This window comes from Peromyscus maniculatus, chromosome 17 (genome assembly GCF_049852395.1).
Source record: "Peromyscus maniculatus bairdii isolate BWxNUB_F1_BW_parent chromosome 17, HU_Pman_BW_mat_3.1, whole genome shotgun sequence".
Classification (NCBI taxonomy): domain Eukaryota; kingdom Metazoa; phylum Chordata; class Mammalia; order Rodentia; family Cricetidae; genus Peromyscus; species Peromyscus maniculatus.
Window position 1 is genome coordinate 5,257,428 of NC_134868.1, and position 21,660 is coordinate 5,279,087.

At 41.6% G+C, this 21,660-nt stretch overlaps 1 pseudogene; it reads left to right on the forward strand.

The window, feature by feature from the left end:
- Positions 1-16,340: 16,340 nt before the first annotated feature.
- On the forward strand, positions 16,341-18,859 carry LOC102917752 (thyroid hormone receptor-associated protein 3 pseudogene; annotated as a pseudogene).
- The last annotated feature ends 2,801 nt before the right edge of the window (positions 18,860-21,660 follow it).

Genomic DNA, 21,660 nt, shown 5'->3' on the forward strand with positions numbered 1-21,660 from the left:
TGGCAGTGGTGGCACATGCCTTTATTCCCAGCACTTGGTAGAAGAGCTAGGTAGATCTCTGTGTGTTCAGGGATACCGCCAGCATTGTAGGCATATGCCTTTAAGACCTGGGGGGCTGTACATACAGACAGTGACGAGGTAGTCACATGTTTGGGTTTACAACCAATGAGAAGGCAGAACAAAAGACGATGAAAATCAAGCTTTGGATCCACATGATCCACAAGTCCTTCCTGTACTTCCTTTTCCACCAAGGCCAATTCTCTCTCAGCTTCTGCTGATAATTCCCTTGGACTATTTACGTCCTTGTCACCCTCTAAGGTTTTGAACAAATTACTTAGTTCATCATTTTTTACCCCAACAACAGTTAGTTTGTAGATGGGAAATGTCTCCAAGTAATCTTTGATTGTCATCAAGAGTCCACAATTGATCTCTCCTAATTTGCACCTTTTGGGGTCAAATTTTTTGTAGACTTATTTTATATCCCAAATAATTAATAGAATCTTTTCTTTGCATCTTTTCAGGAGCAATTTGTTATCCCCAACAACGCATTTATTTTATTGCTTCTTCAAACACACTTTCCAAGGTATCTGCACTTGAATCAGTTAGTAAAATATCATCCACGTAATGATAAGTTATAGATTTAGGAAATTGTTTATACATTACTTTCAATGGCTGTTGTATAAAATATTGCTACTGGATTGGGTTATTTAACACTCCTTGTTGGAGAACCCTCCATTGATATCTCTTCTGAGCCAAAAAAATAAAAACAGCCCTTTGCTTAGGACCCTAGCCAAAATCCCCCTGCAGCTAGAACCTAGCCATAGATGCAGGAAAGTGCAGCCAGAGGCCACAGAGAGATGAATGGTGCAGAAACCCACTGGCATTATAGAAACAGTAAAGCCAAGCCTCTCAGTGGTGGCTGCAGCTGAGGCATCAGGGGCTTCATTTCTCAGTGGACATCTATCAGAAAGAAAAGGTTGCTCATAATTGCCCTCGCACTAAGATTCCCTGAAGTAATGCAAACCCTCTTTGTTAGAGCTAAGATTCCCTGAAGTGATGCAAATCCTCTCTGTTAGTGTGGTATCTTGGCTTCCAATGGACAACTGAGAAGGGACTAGCCAGCTCCTCCAAGTGTGAGTACATTCTGTGGATACTATGATTCCTGCAGTAGTCAACATCTTCCTCAAGTGTGGAGCTCAGGCAGAGGCATGCAGGACCTTGGGGAAAAACTGCTAGCATAAAAAAGGAGGATAAATTTGCCCATTCAAGCAACAACAAGAGTAACCTGCCTGATGGCAAGCAGGTGGAGCTATGCAGCATTCATGGCTGCAAAAGGAAATCTCTCTGAGAAAATCTCTTTTTTCAATCAGGAAAAAGAACTTTCTGAAAAAAAGCTTTGTTTTGTCAAGCACTTTTGGTTTCCCCAACTCACTCACCGGTGATGAGAGAGAGTGAAGCCCTGAAGAGTCTTTGCCTCTTGTGATATGCTCTGTCTGAGTGTGCATGGACAAACAGAGGCAATCAGCTCAGGGACTGGGTCAGGTGAAAGGTCCAATTAAGGAAATATGTCTGTCCTAATGTGAGCTTAGTGATAACAAACACCTACTTTGATTAAAAAAAAAAAAAGCAGATGCTTGATTTGAGTATGAACACAAACCACACAGACCTTGCAAACAGAGACAGAGAAAGGACTTGGGGAAAGCTTCTAGGGTCTGAGTCAGATTCAGGGAAAGGGAAGGCCTTACCTCCAGAAGCAGTTTGCAGAGGAACAGAGCCACAACCTGAGGCATCTGAAGCTCTGCATCTGAGGGGAAAAGAATAAGCAGGAATAGTAAAGATCTATCAGTGAAAGTCTCTCTGAATGAGCTGTAGGAAAGCTTTGATTTAAGTGCTTTTGTTCTTTTTCACTGACTGGCTGGGGCAAATGACCTGAGAGAGGATTGTGGTATCAGGGATGCCTGCCTCAATGTGCACTAATAGGGCAGGTGTGATTCTGATCTGGGGCCAGTATCAGATGAAAGAGAAACACCAACACCAATTAAGGCCAAGTAAGGGAGAACAGAAATCTTTGATTCAAGAAACCTCCCATAGAGAAGAAAATATTCATTACACTTAATTTTTCAATATTCCAGTAAAAGGGAACCAGAAGCTGACTCCTGGACCTGAAAAGAATTATGGGAAATTGAGTCTGAAAGATAACTCATAACAGTAGGCTGATAGAGAAATGCATTTTGGGCAAGGTTGTTTTTTTTTTCCACTAAAGATACTCCCCAGAAAAACTGTTATTTTAGCTTGAAATGAAGTTTCTTTCTTAAACATTGCTAGAAAGCTTAGATTTACTTCCAAAACCTGAGAGCAACCAAACAGTTTGCCTCACAGGAGATAATTAAAATGACAAAAGCTTATAAGATTGAGTTGTGCTTAAGATTCCAGAGAAACACTGATATTAAAAAATGCTCATTGTCAACTTAAAGAAGCTTTTAAAGGCTGACAGTTTGCTGAATGTCAGTTCCAATGAAGAACTAAGGAAACAGCACTGGGAGCTGTGCACTTTTACAGACTCATTGGAGAAAATGCCCGATACTGCATCATAGCTGTGCAGAGTGTTTTTACTGTAGCTGGATGACAAAGAATTATCTATAGGAGCAATGAAGTCACTTTGAAATATTTATTCAATACAAAGAACTTAGCAAGGGAACCTGCTGAATGATGCAGGTCTGAAACCCCACTCCAACTTAGACAATTATCTTCTACTGATGGGAAATTGACTGTTATGGAATGGCTAGCTGAGCAATTCAGAAACAGAATATTTCTTTTTTTTTCTTCTCTCTCTTTTTATTTTATTTTACAATACCATTCAGTTCTACATATCAGCCACGGGTTCCCCTATTCTCCCCCCTCCCACACCCTCCCCTTATCCCCAGCTTACCCCCCAATCCCACCTCCTCCAGGGCAAATCCTCCCCCGAGGACTGCAATCAACCTGGTAGACTCAGTCCAGGCAGGTCCAGTCCCTTCCTCCCAGACTGAGCCAAGTGTCCCTGCATAAGCTCCAGGTTTCAAACAGCCAACTCATGCAATGAGCACAGGACCCGGTCCCACTGCCTGGATGTCTCCCAAACAGATCAAGCCAATCAACTGTCTCACCTATTCAGAGGGCCTGATCCAGGTGGTGGCCCCTCAGCCTTTGGTTCATAGTTCATGTGTTTCCATTCATTTGGCTATTTTTTTTCAATAATTGAGTAGAACCAAAATTTATTATAAGCCACAGTCGTCCTAGGGACCTCCATACTATATATATAGCCTCTATGGTTCTATGGGCTGTGGTCTGATTGTTCTTTATTTTATATCTAGAATCCACTTATGAGTGCGTACATACCATGACTGTCTTTCTGGGTTTGGGTTACCTCACTCAGGATGATTTTTTTCTAGTTCCATCCATTGGCTTGCAAATTTCATGCTTTCATTGTTTTTCTCTGCTGAGTAGTACTCCATTGTGTATATGTACCACATTTTTTTCATCCATTCTTCCGTTGATGGGCATCTAGGTTGTTTCCAGGTTCTGGCTATTACAAATAGTGCTGCTATGAACATGGCTGAGCATGTATCTTTATGGTATGAATCAGCATTCCTTGGGTATATGCCCAAGAGTGGGATGGCTCGGTCTTGAGGTAGTTCGATTCCTAATTTTCTGAGAAACTGCCATACTGATTTCCACAGTGGTTGTACAAGTTTACATTCCCACCAACAGTGGAGGAGTGTTCCCTTTGCTCCACATCCTCTCCAACATTGGCTGTCATTGGTGTTTTTGATCTTAGCCATTCTGACAGGTGTAAGGTGGTATCTCAGAGTCGTTTTGATTTGCATTTCTCTGATGATTAAGGATGTTGAGCATTTCTTTAAATGTCTTTCAGCCATTTGTAGTTCTTGTTTTGTGAATTCTCTGTTTAGCTCTTAAGCCCATTTTTTAATTGGACTGTTCAGTATTTTGATGTCTAGTTTCTTGAGTTCTTTATATACTATGTAGATCAATCCTCTGTCAGATGTGGGGTTGGTGAAGATCTTTTCCCATTCTGTTGGCTGTCTTTTTGTCTTATTGACTGTGTCTTTTGCCCTGCAAAAGCTTCTCAGTTTCGAGAGGTCCCATTTATTAATTGTTGTGCTCAGGGTCTGTGCTGTTGGTGTCTTATTTAGGAAATGGTCTCCGGTGCCAATGCATTCAAGAGTGCTTCCTACTTTCTTTTCTATTAAGTTTAGTGTAACTGGATTTATGTTCAGGTCTTTGATCCACTTGGACTTGAGTTTTGTGCATGGTGACAGATATGGATCTATTTGTAATCTTTTACATATTGACATCCAGTTATGCCAGCACCATTTGTTGAAGATACTTTCTTTTTTCAATTGTATAGTTTTGGCTCCTTTGTCAAAAACCAGGTGTTCATATGTGCATGGATTAATGTCAGGGTCTTCAATTCGATTCCATTGGTCCGTATGTCGGTTTTTATACCAGTACCAAGCTGTTTTTATTACTATAGCTCTATAGTAGAGTTTGAGGTCAGGGATGGTGATGCCTCCAAAGGTTGCTTTATCATATAGGATTCTTTTAGCTATCCTGGGTCTTTTGTTTTTCCATATGAAGTTGAGTATTTTTCTTTCCAAGTCTGTAAAGAATTGTGTTGGGATTTTGATGGGGATTGCATTGAATCTGTAGATTGCTTTTGGTAAGATTGCCATTTTTACTATGTTAATCCTACCTATCCATGAACATGGTAGATCCTTCCATTTTCTGATATCTTCTTCAATTTCTTTCTTTAGAGATTTAAAGTTCTTATCAAAAAGGTCTTTCACTTGTTTAGTTAGTGTTATCCCAAGGTATTTTATATTATTTTTGGCTATTATAAAGGTTGATGTTTCTCTGACTTCTTTCACAGCCCTTTTATCATTTGTGTTTAGGAGGGCTACTGATTTTTTTGAGTTGATCTTGTATCCTGCCACTTTACTGAAGGAGTTTATCAGCTGTAGGAGTTCCCTGGTAAAGTTTTTGGGGTCACTTATGTATACTATCATATCATCTGCAAATAGTGAAAGTTTGACTTCTTCCTTTCCAATTTGTAACCCTTTGATCTCCTTTTGTTGTGTTATTGCTCTAGCTAGAACTTCTAGTGCTATATTGAATAAATATGGGGAGAGTGGACAGCCTTGTCTTGCTCCTGAATTTAGTGGTATCGCTTTGAGTTTCTCTCCATTTAATTTGATGTTTGCTGTTGGCTTGCTATAAATTGCTTATTATGTTTAGAAATGTCCCTTGTATTCCTGATCTTTCTAAGACCTTTATCATGAAGGGGTGTTGGATTTTGTCAAAGGCTTTTTCAGCATCTAAGGAGATGATCATGTGTTTTTTTTTCTTTCAGTTTGTTTATATGGTGTATTACATTGACTGATTTTTGTATGTTGAACCATCCTTGCATCCCTGGGATGAATCCTACTTGGTCGTGATGGATGATTGTTTTGATGTATTCTTGGATTCGGTTTGCCAATATTTTGTTGAGTATTTTTGCATCAATGTTCATGAGGGAGATTGGTCTGTAGGTCTCTTTCTTTGTTGCATCTTTGTGTGGTTTGGGTATCAGGGTAATTGTAGCCTCATAAAAAGAGTTTGGTAGTGTTCCTTCTGTTTATATAGTGTGGAACACTTTGAAGAGGATTGGTATTAGTTCTTCTTGGAAAGTCTGGTAGAATTCTGCACTGAAACCATCTGGTCCTGAACTTTTTTTGGTTGGGAGACTTTTGATGACTGTTTCTATTTCTTTAGGGGTTATTGGTCTATTTAAATGGTTTATCTGGTCTTGATTTAATTTTGGTATGTGGTATTTATCCAGAAAATTGTCCATTTCTTCCTGGTTTTCCATTTTTGTGGAGTACAGGTTTTTGAAGTATGATCTGATGATTCTCTGTATTTCTTTGTTGTCTGTTGTTATGTCTCCCTTTTCATTTCTGATTTTGTGAATTTGTGTGCCCTCTCTTTGCCTTTTGGTTAATTTGGCTAGGGGTTTGTCTATCTTGTTGATTTTTTCAAAGAACCAACTCTTTGTTTCATTGATTTTTTTGTATTGTTCTTTTGTTTTCTATTTCGTTGATTTCAGCCCCCAATTTGGCGTCTATTTCTCCTGGGTGAGTTTGTATCTTTTTGTTCTAGAGCTTTCAGTTGTGCTGTTAATTCATTGGTATGGGATTTCTCCATCTTCTTTATGTGTGCATTTAGAGCTATGAATTTTCCTCTTAGCACTGCTTTCATAGTGTCCCATAAGTTTGGGTATGCTGTACTTTCATTTTCATTGAATTCTAGGAAATCTTTAATTTCTTTATTTCTTCCTTGACCCATTGATGTTTCAGGTGGGCATTATTCAGTTTCCATGAGTTTGTGGCTTTTCTATAATTTTTGTTGTTGTTGAGGTCTAACTTTAAGGCATGGTGGTCTGATAAGATACAGGAGGTTATTCCATTTTTTGTATCTGTTGAGATTTGTTTTGTGTCCAAGCATGTGGTCAATTTTTGAGAAGGTTCCATGGGGTGCTTGGAAGAAGGTATATTCTTTTGTGTTAGGATGGAATATTCTGTAGATATCTATTAGGTCCATTTGAGTCATAACATCTGTTAGGTCCTTTATTTCTTTGTTAAGTTTCAGTCTGGTAGATCTATCTTTTGGTGAGAGTAGTGTGTTAAAATCTCCCACTATTAACGTGTGGGGTTTGATGTGCGTTTTAAACTTTAGTAGTGTTTCTTTTATGAATGTGGGTGCTTTTGTATTTGGAGCATAAATGTTTAGAATCGAGACTTCATCTTGGTGGATTTTTCCCATGATAAATATGTAATGTCCATCCTGATCTCTTTTGATTGATTTTAGTTTGAAGTCTATTTTATTAGATATTAGGATAGCTACACCAGCTTGTTTCTTAGGTCCATTTGCTTGGAAAGCCTTTTCCCAGCCCTTTATTCGGAGGTAGTGTCTGTCTTTGGAGATAAGGTATGTTTCTTGTATGTAGCAAATGGATGGGTCCTGTTTTCTTATCCATTCCGTTAGCCTGTGTCTTTTTATTGGTGAGTTGAGACCATTGATATTGATGCATATTAATGACCAGTGATTGTTAATTCCTGTTATTTTTTGTGGTTGTGTTGTGTTGTCCTTCTTTGGTGTATGTTGGTGTGGGATTATCTATTGCTTGATTTTTCATGGATGTGTTTAGCTTCTTTGGGTTGGATTTCCCCTTCTAGTGCTTTCTGTAGGGCTGGGTTTGTGGGCAGGTATTGATTAAATCTGGTTTTATTCTGGAATATTTTGTTTACTCCGCCTATGGTGATTGAGAGTTTTGCTGGGTATAATAGTCTGGGTTGGCATCCGTGGTCTCTTAGTGTCTGCATGAGATTTGTCCATGATCTTCTAGCTTTCATAGTCTCTATTGAGTAGTCTGGTGTTATTCTGATGGGTTTGCCTTTATATGTTACTTGGTCTTTTTCCTTTGCGGCTCTTAATATTTTTTCTTTGTTCTGTGTGTTTAGTGTTTTGATTATTATGTGGTGAGGGGACTTTTTTTTTGGATACAGCCTATTTGGTGTTCTGTAAGCTTCTTGTATCTTCATAGGTATTTCTTTCTTTAGGTTAGGAAAGTTTTCTTCTATGATTTTGTTGAATATATTTTCTGTGCCTTTGAGTTGGTATTCTTTTCCTTCTTCTATCCCTATTATTCTTAGGTTTGGTCTTTTCATGGTGTCCCAAATTTCCTGGGTGGTTTGTGTTATGAATTTTTTGTCTTTAGTGTTTTCTTTGACTGATGAATCTATTTTCTCTATTGTGTCTTCAGTGTCAGAGATTCTCTGTTCCATCTCTTGCAATCGGTTGGTTATGCTTGTTTCTGTAGTTCCTGTTCTTTTAGTCAGGATTTCTATTTCCAGCATTCCCTCAACATGTGTTTTCATTATTGTCTCAAATTCATTTTTCAGATCTTGGAATGTTTCTTTCATCTGTTTAATTGCTTTTTCTTGGCTTCTTTGATTTCTTCCCATTTCTTGTTCATTTTTTCTTCCATTTCTTTAAGGGAGTTTTTTATTTCCTCTTTAATGGAGTTTTTCATTTCCTCTTTAAAGGAAGTTTTTATTTCCTCTTTAAGGGAGTTTTTCATTTCCTCTTTAAGGAAAGTTTTTATGTCCTCTTTGAGGGAATGTTTTATTTCTTCTTTAAGGGCCTCTATCATCTTCTTAAAGTCATTTTTAGGGTTGATTTCTTCTGTTTCTTCTGCCTTGGTATGTTCAAGTCTTGCAGGTGTAGAATCACTAAGTTCTGATGTTGCCATATAGGTCTTTATATTGTTGCCTGTATTTTTGCACTGGCATTTACTCATCCCTTCCTCTGTGTGGTGCAGGTAGTGTCTGTGTCTGAGAGTGCCTCTTTTGTTCTAATTTTTAGTCTTGGTTTAGTAGGAGTTCTTGGTTAAATTGGTGCTATTGGTCTATTTCTTCAGAGGCAGCTGATTTCAGTCAGTGAAGTATGTACTTATGATTCTGGTGATCTGGTTTGGTGGATGGGCAGTGCCTTCTTCTGTGCTCCCAGGTCACGTTTTGTTCATTTGTCAACTCCTCAGCTGATCTTGTTTCTTCAGACTTCAAACTGTAGGCATCTGAATCCTCTCCCAGATGGGTTTCAGCTGAGTGGGGTAGTCTCACCAAAACCTCCAAGTTGTTGGGTTTCGCAGGATCAGCAGCTGGGCCCTGGGTTGTCCTCAGATGGAGTGTTCAGATTCATTCTGGTTCCGTCCCATGGAGATAGCTTCTTCCCCGGGTGTTGGGGTTAGAGGCATCCCTGTTCCAAGCTGCATCTGCTTGTCTCCATCGCAGGGCCTGTCTACCTCTGTGGTCCGCCGCCGGGCCTGTATGTCCCTGTCAGCTGGGTCTGTCTGCCTCTGCAGGCCACTGCTGGGCCTATATGTCTCTGCCGGCTGCCACTGCGGGCCTACCTACCTTTGCTTGTCACTACCACCAGTCCTGTCTACCTCTGTGGGCCGCTGCTGGGCCTGAATGTCCCTGTCGGCCACTGCCGCCGGGCCCGTCTACCTCTGTGGGCCTCCAGAATATTTCTTTTTTTTTTTCCTTTTTTTTTTATTATTATTATTTTACAACACCATTCAGTTCAACATAATAGCCACAGATTCCCCTGTTCCCCCCTCTTACCCACCCCTCCCCCCAGTCCACCCCCCATTCCCACCTCCTCCAGATCAAGGTCTCCCCCGAGGACCGGGGTTGACCTGGTAGACTCAGTCCAGGCAGGTCCATTCCCCCCTCCCAGACCGAGCCAAGTGTCCCTGCATAAGTCCCAGGATTCAAACAGCCAACTCATGCAACGAGCCCAGGACCTGGCACCAATGCACAGCTGCCTCCCAAACAGATCAAGCCAAATGACTGTCTCACCCGTTCAGGGGGCCTGATCCAGTAGGGGGCCCCTCAGCCTTTGGTTCATAGATCCTGTGCTTCCATTCATTTGGTTATTTGTCCCGGTGCTTTATCCAACCTTGGCTTCAACAATTCTCGCTCATATAAACCCTCTTCTTTCTCACTAATTAGACTCCCAGTGCTCCACCAGGGGCCCAGCCATGGATGTCTGCCTCAGATTCCTCAGTCCTTGGATGGGGTTTATGGCACCACTATCTGGGTGTCTGGCCATCCCATCATCAGAGTAGGTCAGTTCCTGCCCTCTCGCGACCATTGCCAGCAGCCTTTTGTGGGGGTATCTTTGTGGAACTCCGTGGGCCTCCCTAGCTCTCTGCTTCCTCCCCTTCTCACCTTCTCATGTGGTCTTCATTTACCATGGTCTCCTATTCCTTGTTCTGCCTCTCTTTTCTTGATCCAGTTAGGATCTCCCACTCTCTTTCCCTCGACTGTTGCCCTTCATTGTTCCCACTCATGACCAGGCTGTTCATGTAGATCTCATCCTTTTCTCCGTGTCTTTTTTTGGGGTCCTGTTTTCCAGGTAGCCTCACTGGTGATGTGAGTAGCAGTCCAGTCATCCTTGTTCCACATCTAGCATCTTCCTATGAGTGAGTACATACCATATTTGTCTTTCTGAGTCTGGGTTACCTCACTCAGGATGATTTTTTCTAGATCCATCCATTTGCCTGCAAACCGTGTGATGTCATTGTTTTTCTCTGCTGAGTAGTATTCCATTGTGTATATGTGCCACAATTTATTTATCTATTCTTCAGTTGAAGGGCATCTAGGTTGTTTCCAGGTTTTGGCTATTACAAACAATGCTGATATGAACATAGCTGAGCAAGTGCTCTTGTGGTATGATTGAGCATTTCTTGGGTATATGCCCAAGAGTGGTATAGCTGGATCTTGGGGGAGATTGATTCCCAATTTTCTAAGAAAGCGCCATATTGATTTCCAAAGTGGTTGTACAAGCTTGCATTCCCACCAGCAGTGGAGGAGAGTTCCCCTAGTTCCACATCCTCTCCAGCATAAAGTGTCTTCAGTGTTTTTGATCTTAGCCACTCTGACAGGCGTAAGGTGGTATCTCAGAGTTGTCTTGATTTGCATTTCCCTGATGATTAGGGAAGTTGAGCAATTCCTTAAATGTCTTTCAGCCATTTGGGATTACTCTGTTGAGAATTCTCTGTTTAGTTCTAAAGCCCATTTCTCAATTGGACTGTTGGTCCTTTTGATGTCTAATTTCTTGAGTTCCTTATATATTCTGGATATCAGTCCTCTGTCAGATGTGGGGTTGGTGAAGATCTTTTCCCATTCTGTAGGCTGTCGCTTTGCCTTGTTGACCGTATCCTTTGCTCTACAAAAGCTTCTCAGTTCCAAGAGGCCCCATTGATTGATTGTTTGTCTCAGTGTCTGCGCTACTGGTGTTATATTTAGGAAGTGATCTCCTATGCCAAGGCGTTCAAGACTATTTCCTACTTTCTCTTCTAGCAGGTTCAGAGTAGCTGGATTTATGTTGAGGTCTTTGATCCACTTGGACTTAAGTTTTGTGCACGGTGACAGATATGGATCTATTTGCAGCCTTCTACACGCTGATATCCAGTTATGCCAGCACCATTTGTTGAAGATGCTTTCTTTTTTCCATTGTACACTTTTGGCATCTTTGTCAAAAATTATATGTCCATAGGTGTGTGGGTTAATGTCAGGGTCTTCAATTCGATTCCATTGGTCCACATGTCGGTTTTTATGCCAATACCAGGCTGTTTTTATTACTGTAGCTCTATAGTACAGCTTGAAGTCGGGGATTGTGATGCCTCCAGAAGTTGTTTTATTGTACAGGTTTCTTTTAGCTATCCTGGGTTTTTTGTTTTTCCATATGAAGTTGAGTATTGTTCTTTCCAGGTCTGTGAAGAATTGTGTTGGTATTTTGATGGGGATTGCATTGAATCTGTAAATTGCTTTTGGTAAGATTGCCATTTTTACTATGTTAACCCTGCCTATCCATGAGCATGGGAGATCTTTCCATTTTCTGAGATCTTCTTCAATTTCTTTTTTCAGGGACTTAAAGTTCTTGTCATATAGGTCCTTCACTTGCTTGGTTAGTGTTACCCCAAGGTATTTTATGTCATTTTTGGCTATTGTAAAGGGTGATGTATCTCTAATTGCCTTCTCAGCTTCTTTGTCCATTGTATATAGGAGGGCTACTGATTTTTTTGAGTTGATCTTGTATCCTGCTATGTTGCTGAAGGTGTTTATAAGCTTTATCAATTCCTGGGTGGAATCTTTGGGGTCACTCAAGTATACTATCATGTCATCTGCAAATAGGGAAAGCTTGACTTCTTCCTTTCAAATTTGTATCCCCTTAATCTCCTTATGTTGTCTTATTGCTCTGGCTAGAACTTCAAGTATTATATTGAATAAGTATGGGGAGAGTGGACAGCCTTGTCTCGTTCCTGATTTTAGTGGAATTGCTTTGAGTTTCTCTCCATTTAATTTGATGTTGGCTGTTGGTTTGCTATATATTGCCTTTATTATGTTTAGGTATGTTCCCTGTATTCCTGATCGCTCCAAGACTTTTATCATGAAGGGGTGTTGGATTTTGTCAAATGCCTTTTCTGCATCTAGTGAGATGATCATGTGGTTTTTTTATTTGAGTTTGTTTATATGGTGTATTACATTGATGGACTTTCGTATGTTGAACCACCCTTGCATCCCTGGGATGAAGCCTACTTGATCATGGTGGATAATTGTTCTGATGTGTTCTTGGATTCTGTTTGCCAGTATTTTATTGAGTATTTTTGCATCAATGTTCATGAGGGAGATCGGTCTGTAGTTCTCTTTCTTTGTTGCATCCTTGTTTGGTTTAGGAATCAGGGTAATTGTAGCCTCATAGAAGGAGTTTGGTAATGTTCCTTCTGTTTCTATTAAGTGGAACAATTTAGAGAGTATTGGTATTAACTCTTCTTTGAAGATCTGGTAGAATTCTGCGCTGAAACCATCTGGTCCTGGGCTTTTTTTGGTTGGGAGACCTTTAATGACTGTTTCTATTTCCTTAGGGGTTATTGGACTATTTAAATAGTTTATCTGGTCTTGATTTAACTTAGGTATGTGGTATCTATCCAGAAAAATGTCCATTTCTTTTAGGTTTTCCAGTTTTGTGGAGTAGAGGTTTTTGAAATATGACCTTATAATTCTCTGGATTTCCTCTATGTCTGTTGTTATGTCCCCCTTTTCATTTCTGATTTTGTTGATTTGGATTCTCTCTCTCTGTCTTTTGGTTAGTTTGGATAAGGGCTTGTCTATCTTGTTGATTTTCTCAAAGAACCAACTCTTTGTTTCATTAATTTTTATTATTCTCTTAGTTTCTAATTTATTAATTTCACCTCTCACTTTGATAATTTCCTGGCGTCTATTCTTCCTGGGAGACTTTGCTTCTTCTTGTTCTAGAGCTTTCAGATGTGCTGTTAATTCACTAGTGTGGGATTTCTCCAACTTCTTTATGTGGGCATTTAGTGCTATGAATTTCCCTCTTAACACTGCTTTCATAGTGTCCGATAAGTTTGGGTATGTGGTGTCTTCTTTTTCATTTATCTCTAGGAAGTCTTTAATTTCTTTCTTTATTTCTTCCTTAACCCATTGGTGATTCAGTTGAGCATTATTCAGTTTCCATGAGATTGTAGGTTTTCTGTAGTTTTTGTTGTTGTTGAAATCTAGCTTTAAACCATGGTGGTCTGATAGAACACAGGAGGTTATTCCGATTGTTTTGTATCTGTTGAGATTTGCTTTGTGGCCAAGTATGTGGTCGATTTTAGAGAAAGTTCCATGGGGTGCTGAGAAGAAAGTATATTCTTTCTTGTTAGGATGGAATGTTCTGTAGATATCTATTAGGTCCAATTGGGTCATGACATCAGTTAAGTCCTTTATTTCTCTGTTAAGTTTCGATTTGGGAGATCTGTCCAGTGGTGAAAGTGGGGTGTTGAGATCTCCCACTATTAATGTGTGGGGTTTTATATGTGGTTTAAGCTTTAGTAATGTTTCTTTTACATATGTGGGTGCCCTTGTGTTTGGGGCATATATCTTCAGAATTGAAACTTCATCTTGGTCGATCTTTCCTGTGACGAGGATGTAATGTCCTTCTTGATCTCTTTTGATTGATTTTAGTTTGAAGTCTATTTTGTTGGATATCAGGATGGCTACCCCTGCTTGTTTCTTAAGACCATTTGATTGAAAAGTCTTTTCCCAGCCTTTTATTCTTAGGTAGTATCTGTCTTTGAATTTGAGATGTGTTTCTTGTATGCAGCAGAAAGATGGGTCCTGCTTTCATATCCATTCTGTAAGTCTATGTCTTTTTATAGGTGAATTAAGTCCGTTGATATTAAGGGATATTAATGACCAGTGATTCTTCATCCCTGTTATTTTTGGTGGTAGTGTGTGTGTACTTCTCTTCTTTGGGGTTTACTGTTGTGGCTTTATCTATTGCCTGTGTTTTCAAGTGTGTATCTGACTTCCCTCGGTTGGAATTTTCCTTCTAGTGCTTTCTGTAGGGCTGGGTTTGTGGATAGGTATTGTTTAAATCTGGCTTTGTCTTTGAATGTCTTGTTCCTTCCGTCTATGATGATTGAAAGTTTTGCTGGATATATTAGTCTGGGCTGACATCCATGGTCTCTTAGTGTCTGCATTACATCTGTCCAGGTCCTTCTGGCTTTCAAAGTCTCCATTGAGAAGTCGGGTGTTATTCTGATGGGTTTACCTTTATAGGTCACTTGGCCTTTTTCCTTGGCTGCACTTAATATTCTTTCTTTATTCTGTACATTTAGTTGTTTAATTATTATGTGTCGAGGGGACTTTTTTGGGGGGTCTAGTCTGTTTGGTGTTCTATAGGCTTCTTGTATCTTCATAGGCATTTCCTTCTTTAAGTTGGGAAAGTTTTCTTCAATAATTTTGTTGAATATATTTTCTGTGCCTTTGAGTTGGTATTCTTCACCTTCTTCTATCCCTATAATTCGTAGGTTTGGTCTTTTCATGGTGTCCCAAATTTCTTGGACATTTTGGTTCATGACTTTGTTGGCTTTAGTGTTTCCTTCGACTGATGAAGCTATTTCTTCTACTGTGTCTTCAATGCCAGAAATCCTCTCTTCCATCTCTTGCATTCTGTTGGTTATACTTGCATCTGAAGTTCCCGATCTTTTACTCAGGTTTTCTATTTCCAGCATTCCCGCTGTTTGTGTCTTCTTTATTTTTTCAATTTCCCTTTTCAGTTCTTGGACTGTTTCCTTTGTTTGTTTCATTACTTTTTCATGATTTTCTTTCAGTGCTTTATTGTTTTCTTGCAGGACTTTATTGTTTTCTTCCAGGAATTTATTGTTTTCTTGGAGGGCTTTATTGTTTTCTTGGAGGGCTTTATTGTTTTCTTCTAATTTGTTTGCCCTTTCCTCTAGTTGTTACAGCTGCCCCCGACTTCTCTTCTGGACCAGAGGTGAGTACCCAGGTCCAACCCGGACCCTATCCCTGGGCACCAGCCACTTCGGGAAGACCTGCCCAACTTGGCACCAGGTTCTGGCCACCAGGCAGCTCCCCTTCTAGCCCCACCGGGAGGGATCCCCTTTTCCAAGCCCCCCAGCAGCCCCTGCAATCTCCGTGCCCTGCCCCCACGCCCATCTGCCCGAGACCACAGCCTCTTCCTGAGACTTAGAGACGGGCCCCCTGCTCCCAGCCTGCCCCCGACTTCTCTTCTGGACCAGGGGTGAGTACCTGGGTCCAACCCGGACCCCATCCCTGGGCACCAGCCACTCCGGGAAGACCTGCCCAACTTGGCACCAGGTTCTGGCCACCGGGCAGCTCCCCTTCTAGCCCCACCGGGAGAGATCCCCTTTTCCAAGCCCCCCGGCAGCCCCTGCAATCTCTGCGCCCTGCCCACACGCCCATCTGCCCAAGACCACAGCCACTTCCTGAGACTTAGAGACCGGCCCCCAGCTCCCAGCCTGTCCCCGACTGCCATTCTGGACCAGAGCCTGCCCCGGACTTCCCTTCTGGACCAGAGAGTTGGTCAAGAGAACTCCCTTTTGGACAAGAGAGAGAGTCTTCCTGAATCTGTCAGCTCTTTGTGAAACAAGTACACTGATAAGACCAAGAAGGAACCACAAGGAGATGGGCAGACGTCAAGGCAGAAGTACATACAACAAAATGAAGAGCAATACAGCATCACCAGAACCTAGCCCGCCTCCAACATCTAGACCTGAACACCAAAAATTGGAAGAAGCAGAAGAAAGTAGCCTTATGAGTAACTTCATGAAGAAGGTAGAGGCTTGTGTAGAGGAAAAGACAAGAAAATTGGAAGAACGCAGAATATTTCTTAAAAGGTTTTTCTTCCCACTCTCTTTTTAGGTTTGATAACTAACAGTTGACTTTTATTTCTATTTTTAAAATGAAGTCCAAAGAAATTTACTCTCTGTCTTATTGGAAAATAAGGTAACATCTCTTCTAAATGTTAAGACATTTAAAAAAAAATCTCTCCTAGGCATTAAAAAATCTTATAGGTGTTTGTTAAGTTAGATATTTGCTAATGGTAGCCCTATAGAGAGTTTGCTAAGAGATTCTTCCTAGTGTAAGTTAGTTCCTTTAAGAATAAGAAGTACAGCCGGGTAGTGGTGGCACACGCATTTAATCCAAGTACTCAAGAGGCAGAGGCAGGCGGATCTCTGTGAGTTTGAGGCCAGCCTGGTCTACAAAGCTAGTTCCAGGAAAGGCACAAAACTACACAGAGAAACCCTGTCTCAAAAAAAAAAAAAAAACAGAAACAAAACAAAACAAAACAAAAGTAAGAAGTACCTTTGCTAAGGTAGCCCTATCAAATTTCCTTAAGAATATATGCTTGTCACACAGCCCCCTTGTCGAGGCCGTTCCCGATCCAGGTCCCCAAAGAGAAAGTCCCCTTCACCACGGTCCAGGAGCCATTCTAGGAACTCTGATAAGTCATCCTCTGACAGATCAAGGCGCTCCTCATCCTCCCGGTCATCCTCCAACCACAGCAGGGTTGAATCGTCTAAGTACAAGTCTTCAAAAGAGAAAAAGTCCTCTTCCAAGGATAGCAGGCCATCTCAGGCAGCTGGTGATAACCAGTGAGATGAGGCCAAGGAGCAGACATTTTCTGGAGGTGCCTCTCAAGATATAAAAGGGTCTGAGAGCTTACAGCCATGGCCAGATGCCACCACCTATAGCACTGGTTCTGCATCCCGGGCCTCAGTTTCTGATCTGAGCCCTGGGGAGAGAAGCCCAGCTCTCAAAAGCCCTCTCCAGTCTGTGGTGGTTAGGCGAAGGTCACCGTGCCTTAGTCCCGTGCCAAAACCTAGTCCTCCACTTTCTAATACATCCCAGATGGGCTCGTCTATGTCCGGTGGTGCTGGATATCAGTCTGAAACACACCAAGGTCAGTTTGACCATGGCTCTGGGTCTTTGAGTCCATCTAAAAAGAGCCCTGTGGGTAAGAGTCCTCCAGCCACTGGCTCTGCATATGGTTCTTCTCAGAAAGAGGAGAGCACTGCTTCAGGAGGAGCAGCATACACACAAATGTATCTGGAAGAGCAGAAAACAGAGAATGGGAAAGATAAGGAGCAGAAACAAACAAATACTGATAAAGAGGAGCTGAAAGAAAAGGGGAGCTTCTCTGATGCTGATGTAAGAATGAAATCTGATCCATTTGCTCCCAAGACGGACACTGAGAAGCCCTTCCAAGGCAGCCAGTCACCCAAAAGGTATAAGCTCCGTGATGACTTTGAGAAAAAGATGGCTGACTTCCACAAGGAGGAGATGGATGAGCAAGATAAGGACAAAAGTAAGGGAAGGAAGGAACCTGAGTTTGATGATGAGCCCAAATTTATGTCTAAAATCATAGCCGGTGGAAGCAAAAACCAGCAGGAAGAGAAGTCAGGCAAGTGGGAGAGCCTGGTGCATACGGGGAAGGAAAAGCAGAGGAAAGCAGAGGATCTGGAGGATGAGCCTTTCACAGAGAGATACAGAAAGGAGGAGCGTGGAGGGGCCAAGAGGAGCGAAAGTGGGCACAAGGGCTTTGTGCCAGAAAAGAATTTCCGAATGACTGCATACAAGGCAGTCCAGGAGAAAAATTCATAACTCCCTCCGAGGAAGACATCTGAGAGCCGAGACAAGCTGGGAAACAAAGGAGACTTTTCCTCTGGGAAGTCTTCCTTTTCCATTACTCGGGAGGCCCAGGTCAACGTCCGGATGGACTCCTTTGATGAGGACCTTGCATGACCTGGTGGCTTATTGGCTCAGGAAAGAAAGCTTTGTCGTGACCTAGTCCATAGCAATAAAAAGGAACAGGAATTTCGTTCCATTTTCCAGCACATACAGTCAGCTCAGTCTCAGCGTAGCCCCTCAGAATTGTTTGCTCAGCACATAGTGACAATTGTTCATCATGTTAAAGAACATCACTTTGGATCCTCTGGAATGACATTGCATGAACGCTTTACTAAATACCTAAAGAGAGGAAATGAACAAGAAGCAGCTAAAAATAAGAAAAGCTCAGAGATACACAGGAGGATAGACATTTCCCCCAGTACATTCAGAAAACATGGTTTGACTCGCGAGGAAATGAAAAGTCCCCGGGAAGCTGGCTACAAGGCTGAAGGCAAATACAAAGATGATCCTGTTGATCTCTGCCTTGATACTGAGCGTCGTAAAAAACGTAAGGAGAGAGATCTTAAGCGAGGTAAATCAAGAGAGTCGGTGGATTCCCGAGACTCTAGCCACTCAAGAGAAAGATTGACTGAGGAAACAGAGAAAACTCACACAGGATCAAAGAAACAGAAGAAGCACCACAGAGCAAGAGACCAGTCTAGGTCCTCTTCTTCCTCTTCCCAGTCGTCTCACTCCTACAAAGCAGAAGAGTATCCCGAGGAAGCCAAGGAGAGGGAGGAGAGCACCACAGGTTTTGACAAATTCAGAATGGGGACCAAAGACTTCGTGGGTCCAAATGAAAGAGGTGGCAGCGCTCGGGGAACCTTTCAATTTCGAGCAAGAGGGAGAGGTTGGAGCAGAGGAAACTATTCTGGTAACAATAACAACGACAGCAACAATGACTTTCAAAAGAGAAACCGGAAAGAGGAATGGGATCCAGAGTACACACCCAAAAGCAAGAAGTATTACTTGCATGATGACCGGGAAGGTGAAGGCAGTGACAAGTGTGTGAGCCGTGGCCGTGGCCAAGGAGCCTTCCCCCGGGGTTGGGTTGGTTCCTGTTCCGGAAATCTAGTACCAGCCCCAAGTGGGCCCACGACAAGTTCAGTGGGGAGGAAGAAGAAATTGAAGATGATGAGAGTGGGAGAGAGAACAGAGAAGTGAAGGACAGTTTACAGCCCACAGCTGAGTAGGGGCCACTCTTGATGGAGCCCTTGCCCAGGGGAGAAAGGCTCTGGGAGAGGCTGGTGGCGTTAAACAGGGAGCCTCCAGAAGATCCTGCAAATCCCACCCCACAACCCACCAGCCACACAGAACCCTAGGACAGCAGAGTACACATCCCTGATGTTGTCCCACTGGACAGAGGATACTGGCCACAGCCTAGGATCAGGCCCATGTTTTGAGTGACCCACAATACAGTGGGCTCCTGCCGTTTCTTGTTTGTTGTTGGTGTGTGGGGTGGAGGCAGGGTAGGAAGAATGATGCTGATGCTTGGATTTGGGTTTTTTTGGTTTTTTGTTTGTTTGTTTGTTTGTTTTCCCTATTAGAAACCAAGTTTTCTTAATTTCATTTCATTTGGAGCTAAGAGGATGATGAACTTGGTTTTCAGTCTTTTCCTGTCCTGATTTTTAAAAATCCTTTATATTTTTTCTTTCCTTTTTTTCTTTCTTTTTAAGGCATATGTAGTAATATTAGCAGAAAGATTTAATTTGGGCAACTTTGATTCTTAAGAGAAAACAAAGCATGTGAATAAACATTGAAGAGTTTGCCTCAGTTTGGGACCAGACTGCTTGGATCTTTGTAGAAACCGGTTTTGTATGGCACGGAGGAGTTTAAGGCCTTTCTGACCACCCTGCGCTCCCCTTTCTGCACAGCCGTGTGTCACGTGGAGTTGCTCCCAGCCTCCCCTTGCATCCTGCTCTTGTCTGATTTCTCCTGGGCTGGGCTTCCCATTGTCCACCAGCAGCTCCGTGATCCTCCACTTTGTAGTCCCGCTGGTCCTCAGCGAAGGGAGGGAAACTAGAGGGCAGTTTCTGGTCTGTTTTCTAAGAAACTTCTGAATGCTATTATCTTTACAGATATAAGATGAGAAAAGAATTTTAAAAAAATATATGCTTGTAAGAAGTATAGATAAGTATATGTTGAATGTGAGTTTTTGAAAAGTGTAAATGTTGAATGTGAGTTTAAATGCTTAATGTAAATACATGTAGTAAATAGCCATACTAGTTGTAAAAGTAAGTTTACTTAAGAAGTGTAAATAAAATAAGTCAGAAAAATGTAGGTTTAGAACAAGCTTTAGGCATAAATATATTGTGTAGGCTTAAGTAAGACTTAGGTATAATAAGGTAGGATATAGGCTTTAGTTCTAGGGACATGGTGAAGGCTTAATAAAAATGTAATTAAGAGTAGAGTAGGAGTCTGAGATGTAGAAAACAGCATCCACAGAAGACTGCAAACTCGGCATTTCCAAAAGCCACCAATAAGAACAAAAATCAGCTTTAGAGACTGCCAGCTTCAGAAAGTAGCAGCTAACATGAGCTGCTGAGACCTATGGAACACCAGTGCAGTCCAGGTGGCAGATGAATGAGGGTCTGCAAGCTTTCTAGTGACACAAAGCCCCAGTGAGGAGCAGAGTGCAGACTATAGCAGGCAGTGACTTGAAGTGCAGCAAAGACTTCAGCCCCCAGCTGCCTGAGCAGGTCTTTCTCTTGGAGGTGCAGTCCCTGGCAGCTGGATTCCAAGACACCACAGAAAAGGCAGAGAGCTGAACAGGTGGCTCAGCAGAGGCACCATGGGAGTGGCCAAGAGCCAAGCAGGCAGCTGGAGTGCTTGAGCCCAGGAAGCTAGAGCCATGCTCCAGGCTGAACAGACAAACCAGGACTGTAAGTGCTGTAAAAGCCTAAGCTAGAAGTAAAAAAGTTGCAAGTTCTGTTTGCTGGCTAAAAGAAAGCCACTTTTGAAAGGACTTTGCACCAACCAGCTCTTGTGGCATTAATAGCTTGTGCCGTGAAAGAAAACCTACCCTAAATGCTGATTGCAATTTAAAGTACCTTTGCCCATGAGAATGAAAGTTGCGGAGACACTTGTTTGAACTAAAATTGTTAACTGCAAAAAGTTTTTGGTTGTGACAAACATTTCTTCATACTTAGAAATGGCAATCTGATATCACAATTTACTCTTTCTTTTTAAACTTCTTGAACTTAAAAAAATAAGATAAAACTACAAAAAGGTTTAGGTTATAGGTTTCTTCATATTTGGAAGGCTGATATCATAATTTATTATTTGAAATTTTGGAATTATGAATGGTTTGGACAGCAGGGTTTTCATTGCAATGGGACAATTTTGAATTCATCATGCCTATAGACTATGACTTAGGAGCTGTTGATGGAATTATTTGTGTTAAAAATGGAACTCTTTACAGGGAGAAATTTATTTTTTCTACCTAGGCTCAAGATGCAGTTTTGTGTAGCATATATGATTTATTAACTGTGGTGATTCATGAATTGTTTTGTGTTAAAAATGGAACTGTTTTAGGCAACTATTTATGTAAAATGGAATTAATTATAGAACTTGATTGTGTTATAAATGGAAATGTTTAAATAAATAAATTTGGTTTTTTTTCTAACTAGGCTTGAGATTTTTAGTGTAAAATTATAAAGAAATGGGGGAATTAATATTCCTCAGTCTATTTAATTTAAAAAGTGTTTTCGTGTTACTTGAGTGAATTAATGTTATGTTTTATATAGTTGTATTAAGAAATTATTTTTGGAGAGCCTGCCAGCCCCCAATTGGACGAAGTGGTGAGTCTTTATCTACATACCTGAACACCCCAGCCCCTAGGTTTTGGGCCCAGGGGCACAACCCTGGGGCCCTACACCACCACCCATTGTATGTCCTGTTTCAGGGCAGTTGGTAGGCAGATCTCCTGTTGAAAGGTCTGACTACCACCATCCCCCACAAGACCATGTAACCCAAACACTACCTCCCCCAAATC